This window comes from Lepisosteus oculatus, chromosome 1 (genome assembly GCF_040954835.1).
Source record: "Lepisosteus oculatus isolate fLepOcu1 chromosome 1, fLepOcu1.hap2, whole genome shotgun sequence".
NCBI lineage: Eukaryota > Metazoa > Chordata > Actinopteri > Semionotiformes > Lepisosteidae > Lepisosteus > Lepisosteus oculatus.
The window spans coordinates 19,124,350-19,139,570 of NC_090696.1; the positions used below are offsets into that span (position 1 = coordinate 19,124,350).

The following is a 15,221-nucleotide window of genomic DNA, read 5'->3' on the forward strand; positions in this document are numbered from 1 at the left end:
ATTATTAACTTTTAAAATGGTACATATTTAAAAGCTTACAAACTTTTTGTTTCCAACTTGATTAGTTAACCTAATTTTGTTTCTTTGGCATTCATGTTATTTAAGGCCTTGTATAGTTTGTTACTTAAATCACTTATGTCAAAGAGACTTATGTAACAACTTGGAGATTGTTAAGAAATATTAATTATGCAGTTAATTAATTCAACCCATTATGTAAAAGAGTTTGGGTGGAATAAACCCTAGAATGTACTGGATACCCCAGTAATTGAGCCTGAAACCCCCAGTTCAAGGCGTAACTGTAAGTAGCAAACTGACCCTCTGCCACTAAGATGGACCCACGACACAGCTGCCTGATTTCAGATGGAGTTCGATGAAGAAGTGTTGATGGGAATTCTTGCCTTGTAAACTGTGCTCCTAACATTAATGCAACGTGAAGTATATATAGCGGCTTTGGTTATTTTGTAGTTTTTTAATAGGAAACAAAGACTCATTTTAAAAGTACTATATAAACGCCAGTTTGTATCAGTAATGGCAAACGTTGGTTCCAGTGAGCAGCAAGCTCCCAGTTTGGAACCAAGGCCTGGAAATGATGACAACTCATATAGACCGTAATATACTTTTCATGACATGTTATTTTTGTCTTGGAATAATTAATAGCTGAATACCCCTTTTAAGAACTAAAGAAGAAATTCAGCTGCTGAGCAAAAATCACAAGATTGATGTAAAAGCTTCAACAATAACGATAATATAATACTAATAATGGAAAACTTTACAGTTGACTTTACCATTTTGGAAGCAATAAATTATGGATACACTAATAAGATAGAAGTTAAAATCTGGAAATGCTTAAAATACATTACGGTTATGAATTCATAAATCTAAAAATAATCGCCCTAATGAAAAACACCAGCGGGGTAGGGTTTTGGTTCTGGGTCGGCAGCTCGGCTGGTACCGAGGTGGCATTACAGTGCAGAAACACACTGTATGGGACAGCTGGAGTCGGATTACTGAGATTTAGTTACAGCGGTGCTGCCCGCAACTGCATTTCTCTCATTTCCTTGTCAAAATATTTGCTTCACTGGGGGCCCCTGTTGTTATTTTATGTCCCTAAATTACTAAATTATTGCTATAATCCTTCATAAAATATTGTGATTCTTGGGAAGTTGAATAGGGCTTCTGTCGGAGGTGAGGGGAGTGTCAGGTTCAGATTTGAATTGAACAGCAAGAATCAAACTCACAATCGTCAAGTTGCAAGGCGGACTGTGCTAACCGCTCTGCCACACAGCCATACTGAAAAGGGCAGGGTCACCCTAACTGCTGAGGGAGCTAGTAGGGTTTTCTGAGGAATTGCCCACCCTGTCCTGGCTGTGGGACACCCAGGGGTCACCTGTAAGCCCAGTTTGGGGCCAGTTAGATGACCCTCCCTCCCCTGCCCCACTGAGTTTTCTGGGCTTTGGGCACCGCTAATAACTGATGAGCCATAGACCTTAAAGGAAAGGCTTTCAGCCTGATCTACAAAGGGGAACCCCAGTTCACATAGGTACTGTATTTAGGATCCCCAGTTTAAACCTAAAATCAAATATACTTGTCTAAGTGGTAAAAGCTACTATTACTTAGGTTCAAAAAGAGCTGCAGGTGAACATATCTACTGTCTGCTGCTTGAGAGTGGTGATTTTGGATACAGATAGGCTTGCATAGAGTTCCTTCTTGTTTCCAGGGACCCCTGGATAGTTTCTGGACCTGTGGTTGAAAAATGTCCTACTAAGATCTCTCTCTTGCTTGCACCTTGAGAAGACAGGGCAGAGCATGTTCCTCGGTGCTGAGTGACTCCTCCCTTGCAGTCCAATCCTGCTGCCAGGTGTTTGGTGTTTGCTTCCTTATCATGCAATGGACTGACCAGCCGACTCTAATTGTTCTTATTGTGGACTGTTAGAATAGTTTTACTGCATGACTTACTTAAGGGCTAAAACAGTGATTGCAATGGATTGCTAATTTGGGGTTCAGTTTTAGCTTCCATAGATCTGTCTGTCCATCAAGTCATCCATCCGTCAGTCTGCTCTGATGGTGGAGGGAGTAACATGGAGGTGTTGCCGATGAGCTAGGCTTTTGGAACACTTCTCTTGTTCGCGTTCAGTCTCTTCCTTCAGGGTCATGTTTTTGGAAAGAAAGGACAGACAGAAGAGTTGAGGAATTGATAATCCATCAGAGTGTTCACGCAGTCTCTAGCACCACTGCCAGAAGGTTTGCTGCCAGGAGGTTTGAGCCTAGAAAATGCCTTTTCAGCCATTCTGGGGGATCAGGTGTAAATTACTGCATGCCTGAGATCATGCAGCATAGGCAATAAGAAATGATAAGAGTGCATCCATATCCTATCAATTTTCTGTGCATGTATTTATGTCTGATATAACCAGCAGTGCTGGGACTAAAGATGGGTAAAGCAAATTGGTTTTTTGAAAAATCTGCATCATAAATCTCCATCTATCTCCGCAACTTCATTTCCGTTTTGCTCTTAAAGCTCTTTTATGATTAATTAGGAAGGATGCAGCGTTTGTCCTCCCTTGCTTTTTAAAAATATATCTTCCTTATAAATGGCCAACTCAATCAATTTCGAGAAGCACAGGTGTATAATGAAATTGATCTAATAGAATATAATTTAAGCTTTGTGGTGTATAGACAGAATGTGTGCATAGACAGATAGAAGGAAATTTGGACAGATGAATATAGTCCACTGATGAAACTTCAAAACCAGTGCATGTCAGACAGATTTCAGTACCAAATTGATCCTTTCCTGTACTTTTTTCATCCATCATTGGAATGCCATTTATTCCTGGTAAGGGTTATGGCAACCGAATCTTGGGAGCATGGGAAAACACCCTGGATGGGATGCCAGTCCATCATGCAATGCACACAGGAACAATTCAGACATGCCAGACAACACCTGACAAAAATCCATCTGAACTTGGGACAACATGGAATCTTCAGACGCATGGCTCCTCAGTCTGGAATCGAACCAGTTCCTGTGTGGCAGCAACTCTAATCGCTGTGCCAACGTGCCACCCTTGTTGGGTCAATGCTACAGAAAATAGACACATTTTTCTGAATGATCACGTACTTGTGGTCCCTGTTACAACCCACTCGCTGCTGTGATTTGCGCGATCCTCAGTACTATACTCGTATCTGCTCTCTGAGGTGCTCTTTTATTGCTTTTTAATTTGGAAAAGTTCATTTTTTATATTTGTATGCCCACCAATTGCCAGCAGCCTGACTCCATTTCATGCCCTGTGCCAAGCGTGGGAGAGAATAAGAACATAGAGCAAGCGTCCTGGAGTTTAATGGGAACCTGCATCTGCAAAGTGGATGTTTTGATTAATCTGTTGCAAAAGATCATAATAAAGATCCTGTATAAGTTTAATAAACTAATTAGGTTAATTGACTCTTCAGGTTGGAATGAAAACTATAATTAGGCACTCCAGTAAATGTTTGATCCTATATAAATAATTAATCCTAGATGAAACACTTTGGCACATATATTGAAATTCATCATTGTGAAGGTGTCCAATCCTCGTCCTGAGGGGTGGCTGTGTTTTTCATCCCATCTCAGCTCTCACTGACCTAAATCAGCTCGTTATTGGCTGAATTGTCCAAAAACAGCTGCTCCCGGTTTGTCAGTTGCTGGCACCTTAATGAGATGTGGACAAAAACTGTGGATTATTGGCACTTCCAGGACCAGGGTGTGACATCCTTGTTTTAAGCAATACTGCAACAAGAAGATCCTGTCATCCTGCTTTCATTTCCTTCTCTGATGTTGAAGTTGATACAAGACCTAGTACACATTGATGCCAAAGACTAAGATATTCCCTTTAACAGTCTTTTTATTTTATTTATTTATTTTCAGAGTAAAAAGTCAGAGTGGCTGTTGGATGGATATTGGAACCTCCTTCTGATTCAGGAGCGACGTGAGCAAACTGGTCAGGTACAATTAACCCCCAGCCCGACCCAGTCCTTGTCCTGGTCTCTGCTTCCCCCACTGTCCTGGCCCAGCTTGGTGCAGATTACCAGACTGGCATTGCAGCGACTTACACGCCCAGCATTGCGCTTGCGCACCAAGCCCCAGAGCATGCTGAGTTTTGTCCAAATTGCTACGTGGAGAAAAGTCAAAACTCAGTCAGCAGATGTGTTCTTGTCTGGCCCAGTCATTTGTCCTCTCCTTGTTATTCAAAGCTTCACTCTCCAAACCATAACACTACATTACTTGTGTGTATGGAAGCCTTAGACACCACAGATAGGCTAGTTTAATGGAATGTCATCTATCACACTAGGCCTGCTGAATCAATGTCCAATTTTCTGTTAAGATGCCTAGTCAAAAGCAGTTGACCTCCTGCAGTCAAAGTGTCCTGGCACGAGCACCAGTTTACCTCCACCTTTGAAATTTCGTTTCTGCAATGATCTGTGCAGAGTTTGCTCATTGACCACTCTTTATGAAACAAAAGAATGCACTACTCTTATGACCCAGGCTGGTTAATGATTCACACGTAGGGAGGTAAGAGAAACTAAGGCTGGGGGCAACAATGCCCTGTAGCCTCGTGAGAGGTTAGGAGGTGCGTCTGAGTGTTTGACAAAGCTTATACAGGATTGCGAAACTTTTAATGTACAAACATTCAAAGAGAGGTGTGACACTGAAAGGGGCAATCCAGACAAAACCACTTCTATCAAAAGCACGTTTTAATTGGGGTTACTTTATTTGTTTCTGATTAATCGGATTCTGTTACTTTATTCCATTATATTTGCACAACCATTCCTTCATGTTTCTGTATGCGAAGTTATAGGAGTTTTGTTCCATATAGAAGTCAAAGATCATCCTTACAAGGCTGTGCCAAAATTCCTGTGGGCTTATTTAGACTGGTGTTATGAATAAATCTGATAATGAATGTTTCAGACCTCTATTTCTTTTTTTAACTTGTTGCCAGTGAAGGAGGAAACTTTTTTTTGTTGCATGATGCATTCTGGGGGTTCTGCACAACCTTTATGGTTGTGCCGGAGCAGAGCGTGTTTACGATGTGGATTTCTGAATCCTGCAGGGGCTGGACAGGGCCAGCTCGAGTCTCGCTGGTGACCCGAACCACGTTTACACCCCCTGCCCCTGGGGAGGGGCGGGGCGTTGCACTGCTCAGTTGAGGAAGCCATGAAAAACCTAATGAATTAACGCCCCACGTGAGACAGGCCCTTAAGGCACCACTCTCGGTGCCAGACATTTACTGCTTCTTTTTGCTTATGGGAGTTTTGAATTTCGTGTTTCATTCTGCCGTAAAATAAGGAGAGTCAGACTGCCATTTAAAGAAGCCTAACATTTCTGAATACAGAAAAGGTTAAGAAAGTACTTGTGTGAGTGCTCCCTTGAATGCACACTGGTCTTGACAATTGCAATCATTCGGCACAACCTCTGGCACATGATACTAATATTGTCTCGGCTTTCATCACTGGTATTATAATTCTTTAAAGGTTGGTTATTGAAAATGCAGATCATATGAGTCCTCATATCCAGTTCCAAAGCAAACACTGCTACAGAGGTCCCTGCAGTCCCAGACAAAATGTCTTGCTAGCCTGAGTAATTATAGAAGGGAATGGCTTCATACAGGGAGTTTTGGTTGGGGATTGAATGCTTCGGCAAAATGTTTTATTTTCTTGTGGTTGAAAATGCAAACTCAGTACTCATATATATATAAAGATTGTTTTTTTTTACTTATTTCTCCTCATGCAATTTTAAATACAAAGTTCATTTGGTGCACAGCACCCAATTCCATTGAATGCAATTAAAATTGTTGCTGGTTGTCTCATATTTGGATGATACACCTGACTGCGGTAAAAAGATTGTTAAAAGAAGTTGTTTTTTTTAAACAGATTATGGACTTGTCATGCCTCCTAAGAGAAGGAAAATGTTTTTTCCTTTAAACGTGACTAAAGCCTTCTGTCTAGTTATTGGGCTCCCTATATATCTTTGCATGTTTTCCATAGAAAGTGTTGTGTTGGAGCATGGTGTTGAGGGACTAATGTCCTTGTCTGAACTCACAACAACCCAGAGCATATGAGGGAATTCCTGAATTGAGATGTTTGCTGGAATTCTCTCAATTGTGATGCAAATTGTTCTTACAAATTCTCTCATTCCTGACCTCTGTGTATGACCAGGTTGGTATATAGGGTATAGTAGAAAATAATTTACATTACAGATGCATGATGTGCATTTTGGAGACCTTCCTCTGGGACTGATAACTCAATCGATCTGTATTGTGCAATATTCAGGAAACGTGAAAGTAAGTTTTGGACTGTCATAGGACACACAATTGCTCAGTGATCTTGCAGAGAAACAGGCTGAATGGACCTAAATGGATTGTAGGATCTATGACACCGACACCTTGGCATGTGTAACTGAGCGAAAGTCAGGGCTGGGATGCCCTAGATCACACCTGGGTGAACCTGGATTGTATCTTTGATTTTTTTGTATTTTTTTAAAGCGATTTTCTTTGACACTCTATCACACTACAACAAAGTACTATTTTACCTAAAACTGTTCCGTAATCGGTATACATCACTCCAGCGCATATCCTGGGAGCCCTCGTGCCTCGTGGCTCTGCAGGGAGATTAATTCTAAACTGGCCGCCATCTTTCTCGCGCCGATCAGTCGGTGCATTTTTGTTTTTCCCTTGGTTTCCATTGACACCACGATGGCAGTGACTGAACGCGCGATCAGCCAACAATGAAGGCTGTGTTCAACCGCACGTACTGTTCTAAAAAACAATGACTCCACACTGTTGACGGGGGTGTGGGGGAAGCGTGGTGTGTCGGATCATTTGTGTAATAAGGCTTCTGTGCAGGCTGTCAAGACATGTTGTGATTTATGTATTTATTCATCATTGCCTCCCTGTATAAATACTTATTTGCAGTGGTAACCTTTTCATTAGGATATGTAGAGAGCGAAAGTTAATATCGGAATGAGGAAAACGCTTATGATATTGCAATTTGTTAGGATAAACATGTTTTTGTCGCAAACTTTCCTTATGGAATGCAAGAGAGTTAAGGAAAAACAATATCGCAGAAATGATGCAAAGATAACAGGTACTTAATGTGATGAAACACGTAAACACGGTGTGCATATTACGTACGGTGTGATGAGATTTTCACAAAACCGGCTGTCCCTGTTTTTCGTATTACGATAACATTTGTGCTGTGATACGAATACAAAGACTTTATAATCCTGCTACATAGGAAGAAGAAGACAAACTTTTTTTTTACAGTACGGCTCTATATTGCCTCTCATTAAACTTAAAATATTTCCATTAGTTGTTTTACACGGGAAAGGTGATGTGTTACAAAAAAGGTCCCCGCTGCTTTTCCGAGTTATTTAGGCGATTTTGGTCTTCTATTCGAATGGGAGGATCGTGTCTTTACTAACGTAAGGTGTTTGCCCAGTTCGTGATCGTGCCATTCTGACAGGTCGGCTCTGGTTCTGCGACCTGAGCACCGCCGCAGTCGGACACGTTTCCTGTAAAACTCGCTCGCTTCACGTTCACGGCCTCCTCGTTGTCGCGGCGTCATCGGTCATGATATGAATCCGTTTTAGAGGATTTTACTCACTTTATTTTTCACAATTATATGTATAAAATCCGCGCGCAGCAGAGGGAAGTCAGTTAATCAAGATTCAAGTAGTCCTGATGATACCTGAAAACACGCATTTCCCGTATATACAAAACTGGACGTGTCTGCCTTCACGGTTATCTGCAAATCCTTCCCGATTTTTCTTGCGTGAGATGAACGCGTTCACTGCGTCGAATAGTCGGCTATGTATTTTTTTCATGGTGTCCTTTTCATTTTGTTGGAAAAAAGCAACCACACCTGCTAAGATCTAGCCTAAAGAGTAGACTAATGTGGTCTAACTAGGCCGGAGTTTCCCAGTCATAACGTGCTGTATGTCTCGCGATTCCTCAGTATCTATAGTTGAAGTACCCGAACAACTTGAACTTGAACACACACACACCTATATATAAACAGAAAAACTGCCTTTTCAGTGAAACTAAGAATAATACTTAACAGTAGCTGCGGGGAGTTTTCAATATTTCCACTTCCACTTCATAACAAATTTCCTACAAGTAATCTGTATAAAGGAATGGTCATTTAGGAGACGGAACAATTCGGAACGAGTCAGCCTGTACGTCCTCGTGCTCAAAGGGGTGCAGGTGAAACCGCCTCGCGAAGTACCTGGGACGGAGCTCGGGGCCTTGAGCCCTGATGTCGGGCAGGCAAAATGAAAGAAAAATCCTTTCTCTATCGGGCACCAGCCTCCTCTTCAATGCAAAAACACACGACGCCTCGGGTTGGACCTTTAAATTGTGTTTTATTTTTAGGGCACAGTTTTCAACCAAACAGGAACCCGTAGAAGGTGGCAATCACAGATCGAGAGTATAAGAAACCTTCAGACCCTCTGGGGGGTTCGGGCGCCACTGCTGGCTCCTACAAGAAATCGCGCTTCGATCTCGCAGGAATTTATACAATAACAGCAAGACATACATGCTAAACTGATGAATCGGCGTCCTGTTTACGCCTCAGCACACAGAGATGTCTTAATCCCTGCTTTGTGTGAGCTAGTCGTGGAGAGCTGATTCAGGAACTGGTGCATGTATTCGCGCTGTTCATCCGATAATCGGATAACCGTTTTACCGAGACCGAGTAACTTCCTCTCGCTTCACCGCTGCTCGATACTGACACCTTAACCCCACAGCGACAGTGATGGCACCACCTTTCCAAAAGTTCCGCGTTACATCTTTCACAACGCGAAAATGGTTAAACCGCGTCAATGTGTGGCTTTGACAATAATTACATCAATGCGTCATGAAAACATTTTAAAAAAACATTTTTTTTCCCTCTCGCACCACAGGACGGTATTGTGTCGAGACATAGATATTGATTTTAGATGAGAGTTTCGCAGTAGTCGGATATATCAGAAAAACGGTGCTTTTATATTCATATTTTTTTTCCACAGCGTGTCGATTTTGATAAGCTTCCGAACGTCTCTGCCAAACCAGAACATTTCAAATAAAATAATTACCTCTGTCGTCGAATCAGTACGGTCAATGGATTTGTTCTCCCCCCAATGTCCGAACTCCAGCCTCGCCGGTCAAAGGTTAAAAATTAAATTCGATTAAAGATCGGCTGCAGCGGCAGTAATAGCGCTGCAGAGTAATTGCCCCGAATATTGTCATGAGCGACTTGCCGCTTTTAATAGGATTTAAAGAAAATCTGAAAAACGGAAACCAGGAGCGAGCCAAAGCGCGGTAATTAAAAAGGCCTGACTTTTGTTGTGCTGTCTGGACATTGGTAGTGACCGCCTCTTTTAACTTGAACTTGGACTTCCGACGCGACAGGTCTGTAACCGGGGAGACATTTTGTCTGTCTCGGGAGGCAATTGAAAACCGTGTACCTGCACGTGCTTTCGTCCTCCTTTCTATAAAAGCAGGCAGTCCAGACGCACTGAATGAGGGGGAGTATTGATATACAATGCATTTGTTCTTTTTTTTTTGCTTTGTGAAATTTATTTTAATATCTGAACCCTACATGAACACACTCGGTAAATGAACATTAACATGTGGCTGTTTGCTACTTTGTTCCCTTTCTTTGAAGTTGCCATGCCTTTCTGTAAGAATAGTTCCCTTTTCCCCCATTCTCTCTTCATTGGTCAGGGTGTGAGCTCAGACCGAGCCGGGCATAGCAACCGGGATCGCTGGTAATTATTGCACTGAGCCGTGGTAAGAATGTATTGTTTGTTCCAGATTTTGGTTTCGCCTTTTTTTTTCAGTGCAGCCCTGTTGTACGCGGTGCCATGTCGTGTAACTGAGATTGAAAAGCCGTAATTGAAACAAGCTTGTAGTGCGAGATGACCCACTCTAAGCGGATGGAGTCGAGACGACGCAGGAACGCGTCTAATCAGGCGATATAGCAATTGCGCGTTTTACTAAAATTACCAACTGCTTCAGAGCTCATCGATCCGTGGTAGGAGCAACTCCTATTAATCAGTGTAAAAGGCGATGTCTGCTACATTGTTTACAGTTATTTTTTAATTATATGTAGTGGGCGTGAATTGATAAGCTGTGCATTTCGGAGAGTCTTTATCATGCTGGTCGATTAGGAGCGAGGCTAATGTTATATTCCAATGTTCCCATCTTTTCTCGGCACGTACAGTTGTCCCAACGCCAGCGCCCGGACGTTCACTTAGAAAACCGCGTGTCCTATCCGTGTTTAGTGATTTGATGTCACCAGCATGCAGCTAACGCAGATGAGGGTGTGCAAGCTTTTCTTTAATAGGAAAGTGGACAAAGTGCAGCGACGTGCAACAATTTCGCGTTTTGTAAACGCACGTGTTTCAAACCCATCTTTTATTTTTAACCGGAAGGCGTCTGACCTTATATTGTTCGGTCACTCTGGATGTTTAAGCGTCCAGCTTTCTATATTCAAGTAAGCAGTGATTTACTCTGTCCAATCACAAAGTGACAACCGTGTACCACGCGAATTCCCATTGTGGTGAGAAAGGCTGGTGAACTTCGGCACCAGCGCCGAGTTTCACATCACTTAAATACCCTTTATAGGTGACTCGTACAGACGTTTTTCCTTAAAAATGTAAGCTTTATATATAATTTTTGTAATTTAAAAAATAAAAAAATTGAATATGCTACGTTATTTTTTCAGAGGTATCTAAAATTGATTTGCTTGCTCTCAGCTTTATCTTTTTTGTTGTTGTTTTTAAATAAACTCGTGATCAGAGCATTTTTCACGCTGTACTTCAATGTTAAACAGCACAGAAAAGAAATGCTTTCGATCTGCAAAAACTTTGAAACGTTTAGAAATGCCAGCCAGGTTTTCGAGTATCGATCTAAAAAAGTCCTAAAGACAATACTTCTCTTGGAGGAGCCGAATGAAATGGTGACATTTACGCTGCACTCACCGCATCCATACCTGATCATACCCAGAACACGTCTTCCTTAGGTTTGAATGTGAAATGATTATTAATCTAAATTATTTTCCAAAACCTTATAAACGAGACATTGAATCCAATATATCTTTGTACTTAATGAACCATTACGTGTGCTTTTAGATGTATCTAAACGTGTTGTTGTTGTAAAAAAATAGTTTTAAAAAATAAAATAAATACAAAATATACATAAAGATTAATTCTTAACCCTTGCCATTCTCATTTATTAAGTTTAACAACGCCTGATCGAAAACGAGAGAAAAACAAATGAACTCCCCCCCCCCACACACACACATCCAAAAACTAAGCAGCAATGTATCGATTCTGGTTTTGGATTATTTTTAAAAAATTCGTTCTCTTATGGTTTCGTTCCCATGTAGATGATAGCTGACTGTCCTGCGGTGACTGTGCAGCACTGACACGAAAAGCGCCTATACAGGTACATGAGTGATCTCGCAGTGTTTGACTCTGGACAGCGGTTCCGGTTTCTAAGCGTCCGGTACAGCAGCTGCGATCGGACTGGACCAGTTGTGGCCAAAACATCTGACAGCTGAAGTCAGAAACTCTACAGGTGCTCACAGTATTAAAGGCCGACGGCTGCTTGATTTTTACTCAGTGTAGTAGATGATGATAGTGGGAGCGAGGGAAATGGGGATCCGAGCGGTGCTTCAGCTTCAGCAATTTCAGACAGCCGGGACCAATCCCGTTCCTCGACCCTATCGTGTGGCTGCAGGAGCTACTGTCCCCACTCGCCCCAGCTCGCTGCCTTCCTCCGGCTGCATCTGGGCTCATGAAGGTCGTTTGGGGACCGAGCCTTCTCCGCGGAGCCCCCCGTCTCCGGGCACTCTTCCGGACCATTTTTATAAACGCAGCTTCTGCTGAGCTCTTTCAATCTCGTCTTAAAAGTTGACGATGGGCCTTAATCCTTAATCTTTTTATTTCCTTTCCTTTCTTACATATACCCGTTTTGTTTTTGTTGAAGAATTTCTGTAAAGTACCTTTGTGTTGAAAGACACTATAGAAGAAGACATTTGATTGATACCGCAGGCTCTGTTGATACGGTGTGTGCAGTGTTACTCATGCCAGTATCTGTGGGCCCGCACCTGGATTTCGGGGCGGGGGGTGAAAAAGAGGAAGAGGAAGGGTTTTGGAGTGGGGTTGGGGCTCCGAAATGAAATGAGTGTTCTCACAGCCTGAGTGCTAGGTGGGATATTACAATTCCTAACCGGGTGGGGGGAATTCGTCAGCATCAGCCCGAATGGGGGTGGGGTTGATGTGGGGGTCTTTGAAATCACTGGCCGTGCTGGATGCTGTTGAAACTCATGACAGTTTTTGTCCTACTTATCTGCGCGTTTTGATGGGTCTGGTTTATATTATATCCCCATCCTCTCCTTAAGACAAGTTTCATTTCAAAGGGAGCAAAATGTTTTATTGTCCTACTACTTACAGACGGTGTATGGAATATTGCAATATATGTATAATATATATCTAACGCATAAGGAGCTGGTTTGTTGTACATATTGTCATTTTGAAGTAGACAGGCATGCAATTATATGCCGCTTTACAATGAAAAGCAGTCTTGCAGTTCAAATCTAATGTCTCTTATGCAGAAACACGACTGTAATGCTTTATTGTTGGTGTATAAGGAGTTTACAATTAAAGGCTTGGACCTAAAAGGACAAACGGGACAATATTAAAGGAACTTTTACCATCCGCCTGAAATTCTAGAATATATTCTGCCTTATGATTGTATAATAGATACCCAGTCCTCAAAGTGCAGAAAACAACATTAAACAGTCCTTTAACACAATAAAGAATTCTTTAATAATGAAAAAAACAAGACAGCTTTAACTAGATATTTAGATTTTTTCCAGTATTTCTTAGCTATTACTCAGTTTTTGGGTGCTATGTAATTTTTCCGTTCAATTTAAGAAACGGATCAAAGACGACTCGAGAAAAACAATCTGGCACTGGAAAAAGAACAGCGGTTTTATTCGCGTTGAAGTCCACCATGGTCAAAATATTTTTTTACCCACAGTGTTACAGCAAAGTAACAAGTTTTGTTAGGGGAAAAAAACAAAAAAAAGCATTGTCTGTTGGGTCGAATACTAGGTTGCATTGTCCTTATCTGAACCTGTTTTAATTGTTGTTTTGATTCTATATAAAAGGTGTGTGTATATATATAGTGTCTTAGTGTTGACTATGAAATTCTGTATTTCAAATCGTGCATTTATTTTGCAATTATTAAATCGTGCATTTATTTTGTGACAGTTTTGAGGAAAATTCTAACAGGCTAGTTCCATGTCTGTTTAGACTCATACAGAAGCTGTGTCCGTGTTTGTGACGGGCTTGTCCAGCGAGGAAACCTTCTCTCGGATGTCTGAGCTCCAGTGGCTGTAGGCGGAGATCTTATACCTAGACCGACGTGTCCTGCAGACTGGGTCGCTTCTGTTGATTTCCAAAACTCGAACCACTGAAACGAATGACTTTTTTCCCCCCCCAGATCAAGCATGCGTTTACAACACACAGAAAAGTAATCGCATATGTAATAATAGTAAAAACGAGCTTATCTTTTTTAAAACTATTCTTTTCACTCTTTTTGTCGTATTTTTGACGACAGCGTCAGCCTGCCTGAGTGTATCGAATAAAAATAAAGTGGAAAGAATCGGATCGTTTATTTTTGCTCATGTTTAATTTGGCTAGATTTTGAATAACATTTGTTGCATTTTAACACCTCAATATGTTATTGGACGCATTGAAGGGCGTTAAATGCATAGTTGAAGTTGACGACTATTTCCTTAGTAGTCTCAGACTTAACTTTTTTAAGGCAGGATTTCACAACACGGGGGCCAGGGTTAAGAAAAAACGTTATTGTAATAAAATAGTAATTTATGAATAATAGTACCCAGACTGCGGTTATGACAGTTTCGCTACTCGATTTGTACGTATTGGAGCCATTTTGGTCTTGTTGAAAATGTTTTAGCTGGGAACTCATTGAAGAGATGTACGTCTGTTCTTCACTGCTTAACATATGAGTGCAGATGTATTGGTAAAATACTGTTTTCTAAACTAACAGGGTGCCAAGACAGGGACACTGGATAGAGCTTTGGGAGATTTAAAAAAAGGGGTTTTTCGCTTTTTGTCCGGCTCCAGAGAATATAAGTCCTCTCTTGCTCTGCGCCACTCCGTGCCCTCTTACAGTATTTAATTAATATAGCGTAACACACTGCAGTGTCTCAGCCTCTGGTTAATATAACACACGGGTAAACTGAAGTTTCAACGCCAGTGGACACACAAGCACAATTGCGTTGGAAAACCCACGTAGACCTGTAGTAGCATAGTGAAACGAGCAGCGCAGTGTTGAACAACACACTGTTTCTTCAATGCTGCACCGCTACAAAATGTTAGATTTTAAATGCTAGAAAAGACGATTGCGTTGATATTAACAGAAACCCGTGTTTCTGGATACCACATTGCGTCGCAATTTTTTTTTTCCGTCTATACGAAGAAAACTATTCGGACACGCCGTGCATTCAGTCTCTGAGGTTCTGTGCCCTGGTACAATGCACTGAGTTGTGCTGATCGTTTTCTCTTCAGCATATCGCTGTTACTTGTTTCAGCTCAGACGGCGAGTGTAAATGTTTCGGGAAATGGGAATAGTAATCTCGTGCAACATCTCTCTTGCGCTCGAATTCACAGCAAGAAGCTGTCATAAGTGTCATAAATGACATCACGTTCACCAGTTTCTGATTGTTCTAGGCGATATTCATGCTTAAGTCATTTAAAGGGAAACGCGTCCTTCGCTTTGTTTTTTTGTTTTTAAACAAACCAGGTTCATAGTTCATAGTTGTCTGTTAAGTGAGTGATTGGCAGTGAGCGGGTGTTTTCTCTTCCCCGCCGGTCCAGGAGGTGCGGTGTGGGCCTGTCGCGGAAGGCCCCTGCCGAGGGCGCGTTCATAACCCGGACTAACAGGCCTCGCTGCTGGGGAAGCCCGACTTTCCGAGTGGAGCTTCCGAGCTGGAAATGGTGTTTATTCTGTTCAGAGGTGGGGAAAAACAGCCGTCTGGCGTTTTAAGGCGACTCTGCAGAACCTCTGGGTTTAGCGTTTAGGCCTCGAATGCTATCTGTTGTTCACTTACCCGTCAAAGGTTTTGCTAAGAGATGCTTTTTTTTTTGTCGGGAAATTAGATGATGTGTGTGTTCTGTT

The 15,221-nt window shown here is 41.8% G+C and overlaps 1 protein-coding gene across 3 annotated transcripts in view; it reads left to right on the forward strand.

Annotated features, from left to right (window-relative positions):
• The window catches only part of hoxc13a (homeobox C13a), a 75,201-nt gene that overhangs the window by 14,875 nt on the left and 45,105 nt on the right, over window positions 1-15,221 (forward strand). For all 3 annotated transcript variants that reach the window (XR_001478130.2, XR_001478131.2, XR_001478129.2), the window contains one exon: window positions 3,896-3,973. The gene's annotated coding sequence lies outside the window, so the exon portion shown is untranslated. The remainder of the gene's footprint in view (window positions 1-3,895; window positions 3,974-15,221) is intronic.